Genomic DNA, 13,063 nt, shown 5'->3' with positions numbered 1-13,063 from the left:
GCTCACCAAAGCAGTTGGACAGCAGTTTGAAGGAATCTTGGGATCCAAGCATCAGGAAAAACATTCTCCTGCAAAATCTGGTTAAAAACAACCAGAAAAATAGCAAGAGAGGCAGGAGAAAGATGGTGCAGCATCTTGTAATGAATATCACAGGATCTGACTGATGTACTGCCAGATGGATGAAGGAGGGGCACCTCATCCACAAGAATTCAAGGTTAAAGTGGTGTTTTGGAGTTGGACCCCTCAACCACCAGGATACTCCCCCCCCCTTCATGGGTCACCACACAAGTGGATGTTTAGATCCCAGATGAGGTAAACTGAAAGTACAGAACCTTCTCTGGGAGGTCCCCTCACCATGTACATAAATCCACTTTGAGGGGACAAATGTTTAGACTGTCTGCTATGTTTTATAAGAGCTTGTATATTAATGATGTTAATGTATGTGTGAAAACAGAATCAAAATGTTTTCTGTTTAAATAACCTTAATAAAAGAATTAAGATTTTAAATACCTTAAAGGCAACCACATATTTTTAGTGAAATATTTAAATCTAATTCCTTGATAATTATGTTGCAAATTTTTATATTTGTCACAAAATATTTTAACAAACTCATCTGATACTTAATTTTCAAATCCATTAAATATTAATATTTTAACATTAGCACAAAACATTGCAATTTATTATATTAATTAAAACAAATATAAATTAAAGCTAGAACATTCAGATTTATAATGTTTTGATAAAAAACATTTTATAAAAGATATAAATTAACTGAACAAGTAAAATATCTGGTTTACATTAGAACTCTTATTACTTGTTTAAGTACCTGATCACTGAAAAATATATAATTACCAACATAAAAGCCCAATAAAAATGATAAAAATTCACTAAAAACCAAACTATTCCATACAAAATGACAATACACAAAATGAACAAATATAAAATTTCCTCTCCCAGGAACATGTTGCATATTGTTCCTGAATACACTATATATATAACTGAGTAAACAGGCTACACACTGAACCTTTGGATAAATGATTAAAACATATGAACAACATGTGATTGTACACATATTCTTCTAAGGAAAAGTCATCCTCTTCACTGCAGATAACTGGTATCTTCAGTTTGTTTTAATAAAGGCCTTTTCATAATTGCCAAGCATAGATTTGCACTAATTTCTGGCTTATTTTTCACAAGTGTTAATAGGGTGTAAATGCATTCCCATGTCTTTATTCACAGGAGCATTCCTAGCTTTCCTACACACACATAACACCACACCTGTTGTGGTCATGGAAACATCCTTCTTGACAGGCTTTTATATAGTATAAAAAAATGCCAAGATATAGGAGCAATTTATGCCTATGTAAGTCATCAAATAGACTCTTAAAACTCTGAAAAATCTAGCATAACCAACAGATGGACCAAACAACACTTAACTTATATACATACACATGTATGTTGATTATAAATATAGAAGTTTAACATATCCTTTATATTCTTAGAGGTAAATTTTTCTTCAAGCAAGATAAAGCATATTAAATATTTCAAAAGGTTTGTTGCTTATAAAGTAGTGAAATTGAAAGTTTGAACAGTTTTAACTTGTCCATGATTATTTAGATATTCTAAAATAAGTTGTTTTTATTATCAAAAATATGTTTATTATTACTGCTATTTATATGTTTAATTCTGTAAAATATGATACTGAATAAATTATTTAACAAAATTGTTGGTTCTAATAATTGTGTTCATTGAACTGGAAATAAATTAAAATTTCATTTAAAAAAATATATGCAATTTAGGTGTAGCATGTAAGGAAGATAGATCTGCAGAAGGACTTGATTTGAAATAGGGTTTTTCTAAAGCTTTAAAAAGTTATTAATTTCTGTAACCTCAGATTAGTTAACCAGTTTAAATGTTAGCACACTATTAATTTGAAAAAATCACATGTGGTGCAAGTTACTTTTTACAAATAAACCCAAAATTACAATTATCTTTACCTATAGAAATAATTACTTTTTTCTTGCAGTTGCATTTTTAACTGAAATACATCTATTGGGAAAGTTTTAAATTTAAATGAAAAATGTTAAATTTTACGTTGTTAAACATACACAAAATCACCTATGTGAATAAAATGAAATTATTAAGTTTCAAGATGCATTTGTTGATTTTTAACAGATTTTAAAATATTCTGATTTTTAGATTTTGTGGCAATTCTTTGTTTTGATTTTTTCTTAAGAATTTCACACAATAATTTATCTTTCACAAACTTTAAAATACTAGTATTAGTATATTTATGACTATCAAATAAATACTATTACCATATTCACATGGTAAAGTATTTACATGCTCCACATCTAATTTACTTAAGAAACTCTTCATATATGAATGATGCAATCAGAATTTCATAATAGAGTAGGTTTGAAGATTTCACAAAGAAAAAATTTTGCTTTACATATATTGACGATTACTACTAAGAATTAGTAAATCATTAATATGTTATGTTTAAAATTAATTAACAAATATGAAGCTTTTAGTATAACTGTATCTTATACACTTATCTGGTAAATTATTAATTTTTAATCTGTATTTCACTACAGCTAAAACAAACGTTTTGCATGATCATACTGAAAATTAAATTTAATTGTTTTAATTAAGGACCACATTTTAGGAACATTAAGTTTACATCTTGTTAACAAATAATTTATATTAGTACCGAAATAAAAAGTAGCTAGTTTACTGCAAATGTCTTGGAAATAAATTCACTGTATTTTATTTTTTTATTCATATTTTGTTCAATTTTATTCCAAATGCTATCTAAAAAAAAGATAAAATTAGCAATAGTATACACTTATCACTAATTAAATTTAAAGCAGTAATACTGCAGAATTCTTGATTTAATCCATAAAAATAGAACACTCTTAATTTCAGAATATAAAAATTCTAACTTTGCAATCTGCTAATTTATTCAACAATTTCTAAAATAATTATTACAGAAATAAAAGGATGAACTCTAAGATGTTCTAATCTTATAGAACTTGTGTCACCGTTTAAGAGCTGGGCAAATTATATATACATGTAGCGATACATTCAGTACAAGTTAAAAGATAAACCATATTTTTGTTTTACAGAATTCATTTGCATATATAACAGGATGAAATAAACTACAAGTAGGACATGTGATGTATCTTTTGCTATTACATCTTATTACATTTGCAACAAGGTAGGAACTATAATTAGCTACTATAGTTAAATTACAGTTGACACAAAAGTCATACACATACAAGTCACAAACAATGAGCAACTCTGTAATGATAGGTACACCTTGGGTACACTAAATAGGCTCAGGAATATTTATCAAAGAAAAGCTAAAAAAAAGGTAGAGGAAAACAAAAAGTGAAAGTGTAATTTTGAAGGCAAAATTATCTATTTAACAACCTCAATGTCCTGTTACCATAAATGGCTGAACTTCTGTATCATCTTGGGTTGAAAGATAGCTACAAGAGGACCAAAGAAATACAGAGCAAACCAAACTCAGGATACATCAAGAGAAAGGATTAGAGGTATACCCAGTTTAAATACTCTAGAAAAACAAAAAATAAGGTACTCCAAAAGTTTACAGATTACATATTTCAACCAATGTTTCACATGTAATTTTACATGTACACCATGTGTGCAAGTTTCCATATTACCTATTTCAGGAGACTAGCTTCCAAGAAGAACACTTGAAAATGAGCACATGCTACCTTGAAACTTATAAACAAGGGTTACAGTACATAGACTTTACCAATGTAAAAGAATTAGGATTAGTGCATGTTTAAGATATTGAGTCATTCAGTCATTGAGACTGTCTTAACTACATACAGAAACTACATGAAATGTAGAAAAATATGATGAAAATATACCTGAACAGAAATATACTCTACATGAGCTATGGAAAGTCTGAAACTTTTCAATATTTCAATCATTACAATTGCAACTAAATGGTCAATTTATCATCAATAGAACACAATATACTAGAAAATACAAAAGAAAAGTAAACAAGTTATATACAATGAAATGCACTGGTATTCTACAGTTGCTTGAAGAGAGTAGTACACCTTACTTTTAAGCTATTATAAGGTTAACAATGCACAACTGTAAAATATTGTTCAATGCATTCACAATTCATCCAAGTTGTTTGGTTGTCATTTAACCTTCTTGTTTCAATATAAGCCTACATAGTTTTTATAATGCTTACAATGGGAACCTTGCACAGGACAAACCATGGTTATGAATATTCCATCAACATATTTTCTTTTCCAGATATTATTTAATCATACTTTATGCATGCTTAGAACCACTTTTTTTTTACTGTAAAATGAATCCTTACAAAACAGATTTTGTTCCTGAGGACATGACATGCTGGATCAAAACCTGAGTGCATCTGGCCACAGTTAGGGTAACTTAAATCTTTTGTAGATTTCCAATATCAGTGGTTGATATTTATCCATACTTGTATTGTGCTCCTAACAAACTTCATAGATGTCATATGTTGAGTGTGATTTCATTCACTTCTCTGTCATTGTCAACCTATCATTAATGATTGACAAATGATTTGAATTTAAAATACACTCTCCTCCAGCTTTGTTCATCCCATTGTTTGAAGTCTGATATTTATTTCAGCCTTTTGGTTTGGTTCTTTTTCTCTCCAATATCTGAATAAACTTGAATAGAATTTGATAAATTTTTCTCATAAAAACAGCAATATAATAATAACCAACATAAAACTGAAACACATACATGTGTTTATAGTGTTTTTCATTATACTTTATGAAAAAGTGTTAGTTTTTAACAGATAAATGTTTGTTACATGTCTAAAATATTTGTTAATGTTGAGTTTAGCATTCTCTTTTCATTACTTTTTTAACTACATCATAAATACTTCAAGATATAAAAATCTAGTTTTACTTTTCTAAACACTGCAGAGCCAACAACTGCATAAAAAGTGGCATAAGCTGTGTTTTTATATTCATCTATTTTGTGGCTAAGCATTCTGTATCCCCAGGAACCACAGAAAATAGAAAAGTATTAAAGATTTTATATGTGACAGATTTACCATGTCTTTTATTGAAGAAACATACAAATCATATAACATCAGATTCAGTGAGAAAACCCCATAGCAAGTTTGCTCCTGTGATACATAAGATGGAAATAATTTTATGCTTGTGTATACTTTTCATACATTCTTACTATAAGCTTTCTTTTTTTTAATTTTCAGTGACATACAAGAGATTTTTGACAGCAGGTGACATGATTCAGAGATCTTTCACTATTTAAAAACACTGCAATTAAAAAAAAACAAAAAACAAGAGACCTGACAGTCCATCTCAGCTGTTCCATTCTTTAAACTAAACTATTATAATTTTTTATATCATAAAGCTAGCCCTTATCATTCATATTGTTATTAAGCTCTGTCTTAACCTCACTTACACTTACTGCCTCTGCAACATACTAAAGCAATCCATTCTGAAGACCAAACACCCTGTTAGAAAAATGAAACTGACTTGGATGAAGATAACTCTTATATTACCAAAATGTGTATTTGTGTCCCCTAGTCTTACTATTATCCCATTATGTATTCACTTGACAATATAAAATACCTTAATCAGATCTCTAATAAAAAAAAACAGTTTGAGATGCTGAGATTTGAAATATTTTCTTAACTTCTGTTTTTATGATACAAAATGTTAACAATATTCCTGCCCCTGAACCTATGTTAATAAGAACTGGATTTGACCTAAATCATGTAAATATTAATCCTTTGGTACTAAAAAGAAAGACCAATGATATTTTACACACCAAGGTAAAACTACATTTTCCCCAGAGTTTTAAAGGGGGTAATTGATCAGATAAGCAATATACAAAAGTAAAGATTGTAGAACTGCTTATATTACTCCTTTTTGTAAATGGGGTACTACTGTTAGTAACTTCTTTAGAAATTACAGATCATTTAGACTTATTTCTGCAGTGGGAAAAATTGTGGAGTGCCTAATAAAAGATTTTGTTGTTGTTTTTGAATTTCGCACAAAGCTACTCTTGGGCTATCTGTGTTAGCCATCCCTAATTTAGCAGTGTAAAGCAAGAAGGAAGTCAGCTAGTCATCACCACCCACTGCCAACTCTTGGGCTACTCTTTTACCAACAATAGTGGGATTGACCGTAACATCATAATGCTCCCATGGCTTAAAGGGTGAGCATGTTTAATGCAACCAGGATTTGAACCTGTGACCCTCGGATTACGAGTCAAACACCTTAACACACTTGGCCATGCCGAGCCTAATAAAACATACTTTACTGAATTATGCCTATCAAGAATACACCAATTGGAAATCTCACCTTACTAATCTTTTATCTGTTTTAGAAATATCACTTCTTATCTAGATAATGCTTCATAGAAAATTGGCTAAGAAAGTAACATCAACGAGAATTGGGGGGAGGCTATTTACTGGACTGTAGTCTACTGGGTGAGAAAAGACAGTTACTAATTTAATGACATATAGTCATGGTGGACCTAGTGACCAGTGGTATGCCTCAGGATTTATAGCTTGGGACTTTTTCTTATTTATTTGTATAGGGTTATAATCAGTAAATTAATAAAATTTGATGATTAAATTGTTGGTTCCTAATAATATTGAGGATGTTGAGGTACTAAGTACAGTACTGTTACATGGCTTGGATCATTTACTAAATGAAAGTTGGACGAAAATTTGACAAAAAGGCCTTTAATAAAAGCAAGAATAAAATAATACATTTGGTTTCTCAATAACAAATTTAAGTAAAATTTTTACACATAAAACTGTCAAGCTTCGCAACAGGTTCACAAAGTTTCCAAGTGAAACTTAGAAGCCAAATATAATTTGATCTTAAGTAATTACTTATTAGAGCTGTATAACTGTGCTGTAAATTATATTCTGTATTTAATATAATTACTATTTGGTACTGAATATTAGGTTTAGTTAACTTACTTGTTGTAATGAATGGTGTTGCTGGATAGAAGTTCCAACTCCCTGAATTGCATACATTATTCATTAATAACTACAATAATAAATAAAAACTACGCAGAAAAAAAAAGACCTGATATTACAACAAAATAAAATGTGTCATTCCTATCATAATACTAACACGCTACGAGTTCCACCGTAACTACATTTTAGTTTTATTAACCGGATGTTTGTTGTACTCATTCTTTCTTATTAAAAAAAATTAAAACTTCTCGAGTGGTGAGAAAGAGGGCGCAAACGTGAGGCTTATATAACCCAGGTACGTATTTAAGAACATTTATAGAAATACACACACACATACATACATATATATATATATATATATATAAACACATTAGGGTTAATTTGTAACTATATTTTGAATTAAACTATTTTTGAGTTATATATATATATATATATATATGTGTGTGTGTGTATACATATTTCAAGATTTTCAATTCTTATCTTAGGAGCAGCTATGTGTTCGCACAATAGCAATCAAATTATATTTATGAATATCTTACGATATAATCTAGAAAGGTCTCACACGAAACTGAAAAATATATAAAATTGCTCGATGAAACGAAAATGTCTACGTTATGGCATTCAAGATCGGAATTGTTTTTTTGATTATATATTACAATCTTTAGTGACAAATGTACATATATGCTCATAGGTATAATTGTTTGTGTTATCACATCAGGACAAGTTATTTGTTGCACAGAAAGCGATCATTGTTAGAGAGTATTTCGAACAGGAAATGTTTCAGTGTCATTGAATGCAAGGTAAAGCCTGATAAATATATTCTATCATTCCCTATAGCTATAAGAAACTAACACGCTAATGATCTCACGGATGCTGAGAACGTAACCTATAAATCTCTGTCTTGAGATGTCAGAAGAATGTTCATCTAACAGATTACTTTAATATTGATCTATATCTATTAAAAATAAACAAAGATTGTGAAATCGTTATCATAAAATATAATAATTCCACTGTTTAAAGTCCACAACATTTTATTGGGAAAAAAGTAAATAAAATTATGACTTTTCCAACCATGTTTTAAAAACTTGTAGTTAGTGCATATTACTTTTAACTTTATACCAGTACCTTTGGTGAGCAAAATTTTCAGTTACCCGTAAACTTACACAAAATAAATGTATTGTTAAAATGTGATAACAATAAATGTGGTAATTTTCTTTTGAAGTGTTCTATAGTGGGATGCCACCCAATGGCACAGCGGTATTCTTCGGACTTACAACGCTAGAATCCTGGTTTCGATACCTGTGGTGGGCAGAGCACAGACAACCCATTGTGTTACTTTGTGCTTAACTTCAAACAAAACAAAAAATAAAAAACTCGTACGACAGCGACAAGTCTCTAGATTTAAAATGTTGAATCCGTGGGTTCAATTCCAGGCTGGGGACTTATGTGATGCCCCACCTAGCTCTGCTCCAGAACAATCAACAAACTACATAAGTCTCTCTTATTTTACACCAAATCTTCACATAAAAATCAGAGAAAGGTCGCTTTATAAGCAAGGGTTCGATTACCCTCGGTGGACTCAGCAGGTAGCCCAATGTGGCTTTGCTATAAGAAAAAACACACACACACTTTATAAGATTAAGGTTCTCAGATTTGTAGTGCATACTCAGGAATTTAGAAATTTTGCCAATGAAGTTGAAAAAAATGCATATACATACATATTATTATTAACAATATCTTCCTTTTTATTTTATGTTTATTTTTTTCTATATTTTTATGTTCATCATCTTACAAATAAATTACAGAGCATTAAAGACAGTAGATTTACTGGTGATCTGGAATACCCATAAAGTCATAAGTGTCAAATAACTGAAAAAGCATAAGGGAGAATTACACGAGTTAATTCTCGGTCATATCTGTTAACAACAAAGCCCAGCTTAACAAGAATTGATAGATGCTAGCTCTGTAATGGCTACGTAACAAGAGTGAAACATTCGTTTGATTGAATGCTTAGTCAGGCGTAGATTGATCCCTTTCTTGGACCCTCGAACCCGTGAGGTAATTTTTATTTGGTTTCATTTCTAGTTTCTGGATTTATTTTTCTATCTTATTACTTGTCATAACTATCAATAGATGATGTTTTTCACGTCACATCTTGTTTAAAGCTAGTTCACAAACAAATAATTAGACAGTGATGTAAAATTAATATATGTATAATGGCTTTAAAATTACGCAAGAGTTTTCAATTTGACTTTAGTTTTCAGTTAACCGGTCGTAGCCTATAGCGTTTATCATGTTCAGTTGTGGATCTCAGGGTCTATAGTTTACCTTCCGTTGTTGTAAAACTGCTGCTTCGGGACTAAGGATGCATTATTATAATTATCAAAGTAACAATCAAATCTTCGTAATCGATCAGAGTAGCCAAAGAGTTGCTGGTGGGTGCAGTTGACAAGTTGCCTTACTTCTAAACCACTAGTTCAAAACTAGAGAAGAATAACATAAATACTTCTTGTATGGTTTTACGCGAATATCAGACACAATCGTACATTAGAAATTTCTGTTGTTTAGTAACAATTTTTTTCTTACATAGTAGAAACAATAACCCGTAGAAATCTAAATTTATATATGTTTTGGTTTATGAAAATATACTTTCACTTATCAAGTGTCAACTCACTTGAAACGACAAAACTTACTGTCATAGAAGTTAGTGTATAGACAGTGGGAAGTCTCGAGGGAACGTGGAGCCTTAAAGAACTGAAGCAAAAATGGCAAACTGCACTAGAAAATCATCATCTTGAAATGTTTTTTTCTTAGCGATTACGAAATTTGTTTACACACACACGCACATGTCTAAAAACGAACTGAGAATTATGAATACGAAGGTATGGAGGGTGGACTTCAATAAAAAGTAATTTTACATATTGAATAAATCTACCCTGAGCAAAGCCACACTGCGAAATATGCTGTGGCCACCGAAGAAAACGAATCAGGATTTTAGCATTGTAAGTCCGTACACTTAACAGTTGTCCCTATGAGTCGAGGGCTACAACTTATGCTTTCATGATATACTTTATTTCAAAATTTTATTCCTAGTTAAGTTTTATTACTCAAAAAGTTAAGAACATATTGATGGGCTAGAAAGACTGCTGGAAGAAATTACAAGTTTAGTTTATTTTTTTATTAAAATATTAATCAAGTAAGCATTCAAGAGCTTTCACTTAAAATTGAAAAAAAAAAATTAAAACTTTCAACATTAGTATGTTTTTAGCACAAAGCTGTACGGTGGGACATTTGGGTTGTATCGACTTCAGAGACAGAATCCTGAACTTCAACACCACAAGCATCACTGAGCCACTATCAGTGGTATTTTGAGCATTAGAGTTACTGATCTTCCTGCATGTATGTTAATAACCATTGTAAAATTAGGTTCAGCAGTAAATGTATTAAACAGTTTGATTTTTTAATTCTAATCTAAATGAAATAAAGCAAGATATATCTAAATAAGACGTGCGACTGTATAAAGCAAGATAATACTATAAAAGAGTAGCCCAAGAGTTGGCGGTGGGTGGTGACATTAATAAATTAATAATAAATATATATATATACATTAATAAACTTAATAATAAATAAAACAAAATATTTATTTACAGGAATGACACATTAATTTGGCGGACGCTTTGAAAATAAATAATGAAAGACAGACAACCAGTACCCCAATCTAACTGAATTCCCCCCCAATGGTACAGCAGTATGTGTGCGGACTCACACTGATAAAAACTGGTTTCGATACCCCTGGTGGGCAGAGCACAGATAGCCCATTATGTAGCTTTGTGCTTAATTCTAAACAAGCTAATTAACTAACTAAATGAATAATGAGCATCTCTTGGGGTCAGCCACTTTTCATCTTGCTATATACAAAAATCAGAGAAACAAGGTTAATTTTCCCAGAGTGCATTGTCACCCAAGTTATCTGGTGACTGTCATCAACAGAAACGAGGAACAGATTTTTCATACCGCTACATCTTCACGAATAAGACTAGAAAAACTGCTAGGTCAAACCTAAAGGAATTTCCAAGCTATTCCGATAGAAGGAGGAATGACCCTTGACAATATGTAACTAGCTCAAGGTCAACGTAGTTCAAAACCAGTTATCCGTATGCTACAAGGAAACTCATGCGTCAATGCGTGTAAGTGAGAATGTTTTTGAAAATTTAGTGAACACATACATTGGTTTGTTTAGAAGTTCGCGCAAAGGTAAACGAGAGCTATCTGCGCTAGCTGTCCTTAACTTAGCAATGAAAAACTAGAGGGAAGGCAACTAGTCATTACCACCCACTTCCGACTCTTGAGTTACTCTTTTATCACCGTATAGTGGGGTTAATTGCAGCATTGTGTCTCAGAACTAAATGGTTTGAGTATTAACACTTTTATTGATAAGGAGAGAACAACGTTTCGACCTTCCTAAGTCATCTTCAGGTTAAGGTTTCTAAATGACCTTGGAAGGTCGATACGTTGTTCTCTCTTTATCAATAAAAGTGTTAATACCCATACCAACCGTTCTGAGATACATTTTTATTTCAAGTGGGTTTCTCGTCATAAAGTAATCGTAGCATTATAATTCCCTAATGGCTGAAAAGGCATGTTTAGTGGGATGGTGATTCGAATCCCCAGACTGCGAGTCGAGCACCCTAACCACCTGGCCACCACGCCAAATAAATAAATATTCATCTTTCTGAGCCAAAAGAGAAAGAAATACGTTATTTTTATCTTTACTGTTAATATATATATATATTTAGAGTTACGTGTGAAGTTCTCGCCTAAACTTTATTAATTGCATTGTTTACTGTTATTAGTGTATTTGTGTGACATTGTTTGTTTGGTATTTGTAGTTCATATTCTCACTCAACGAGTGTAATATTTTTACAGTCGTTTCGAAAAGAAACTTTCAATATTTGATGGAATTTTTACAGAAAAACAAAGACCACAAAACGAACTTTTAGAATTTTATATGTAACTGAGTTTACAAAAAAAAACAACAAAAAACAATAGTACAGCTGTACGTCAGCGGACTCATATCGCGAGAAATTGGGTTTTGATACCCCTGGTGAGCAGAAAACAGATAGCTCTTTATGTAGCTTTGTGCTTACCTACAAACAAACAAATACAAAAAAGGATAATCATAGCTATATAACAAACAATTGCTCATACTTTTCTCTAAAATGTTCCCATCTTCCAAGAAATCAAGTTAATTATTTCTCTTAAATCATTCAGTGTCGACCTACTGATTAGCTTTTTCGTCATTACATTGATAAGTGACGTGTTATTTTTTCATCCCAATGTGACTTTGTTCTAAAACAAACATTAGATTACAATAAAGTTATATACTTACATGAATAGTTTCCATCAAAGTAATTCGTAGTCTGATTGTTAGTTTGTTTTTGAATTTCGCGCAAAGCTACACGACGCTATCTGCGTTAACCATCCCCAATTTAGCATTGCAAAACTACAGGGAAGGAAGCTAGTCATCACCACCCACCGCAAACTCTTGGACTACTCTTTTACCAACGAATAGTGGGATTGGCCGTCATATTACAACGTTCCCACAGCTGAAAGGGCGAGCATGTTTGATGTGACTGAGATTCGAATCCGTAACCCTCAGATTACGATTCGAGTACCTTAACCACCTGGCCATACCGGGCCCAAGAACCTTTTACTGTATATAAATATACATTTATAATATCAAATCATTTAAAGAAATATCAGACTACGAAGCCCATCATGGCCAGGTGGTTAAGGCACTCGACTCGTAATCCGAGGGTCGCGGGCTCGAATCCCCGTCACACTAAACATGCTTGCACTTGCAGCCGTTGGGTCATTATAATGTTCGGTGAATCCCACTATTCGTTGCTAAAAGAGTAGCCAAAGAGTTAGCAGTGGGTGATGATGATTAGCGGCCTTCCCTCTAGTCTTACGCAGCTAAATTAGGGACTGCTAGCTCAGATAGCCCTCGTGTAGCTTTGCGTGAATTTCAAAAACAAATAAATAGGTTCTTGTTTATTT

The 13,063-nt window shown here is 31.7% G+C and overlaps 1 protein-coding gene across 4 annotated transcripts in view; it reads right to left on the bottom strand.

Moving 5' to 3' along the window:
• The window catches only part of LOC143223233 (cytokine receptor-like), a 115,987-nt gene extending 108,715 nt beyond the window's left edge, over positions 1–7,272 (bottom strand). For all 4 annotated transcript variants that reach the window (XR_013012781.1, XR_013012782.1, XM_076450891.1 and 1 more), the window contains exon 1: positions 7,004–7,272. The gene's annotated coding sequence lies outside the window, so the exon portion shown is untranslated. The remainder of the gene's footprint in view (positions 1–7,003) is intronic.
• Between the last annotated feature and the right edge of the window lie 5,791 nt (positions 7,273–13,063).

This window comes from Tachypleus tridentatus, chromosome 8 (assembly GCF_004210375.1).
Source record: "Tachypleus tridentatus isolate NWPU-2018 chromosome 8, ASM421037v1, whole genome shotgun sequence".
Taxonomy (NCBI): domain Eukaryota; kingdom Metazoa; phylum Arthropoda; class Merostomata; order Xiphosura; family Limulidae; genus Tachypleus; species Tachypleus tridentatus.
Note: the sequence above shows the minus strand (reverse complement) of the source record. Positions and strands in the feature narration are given on the sequence as shown.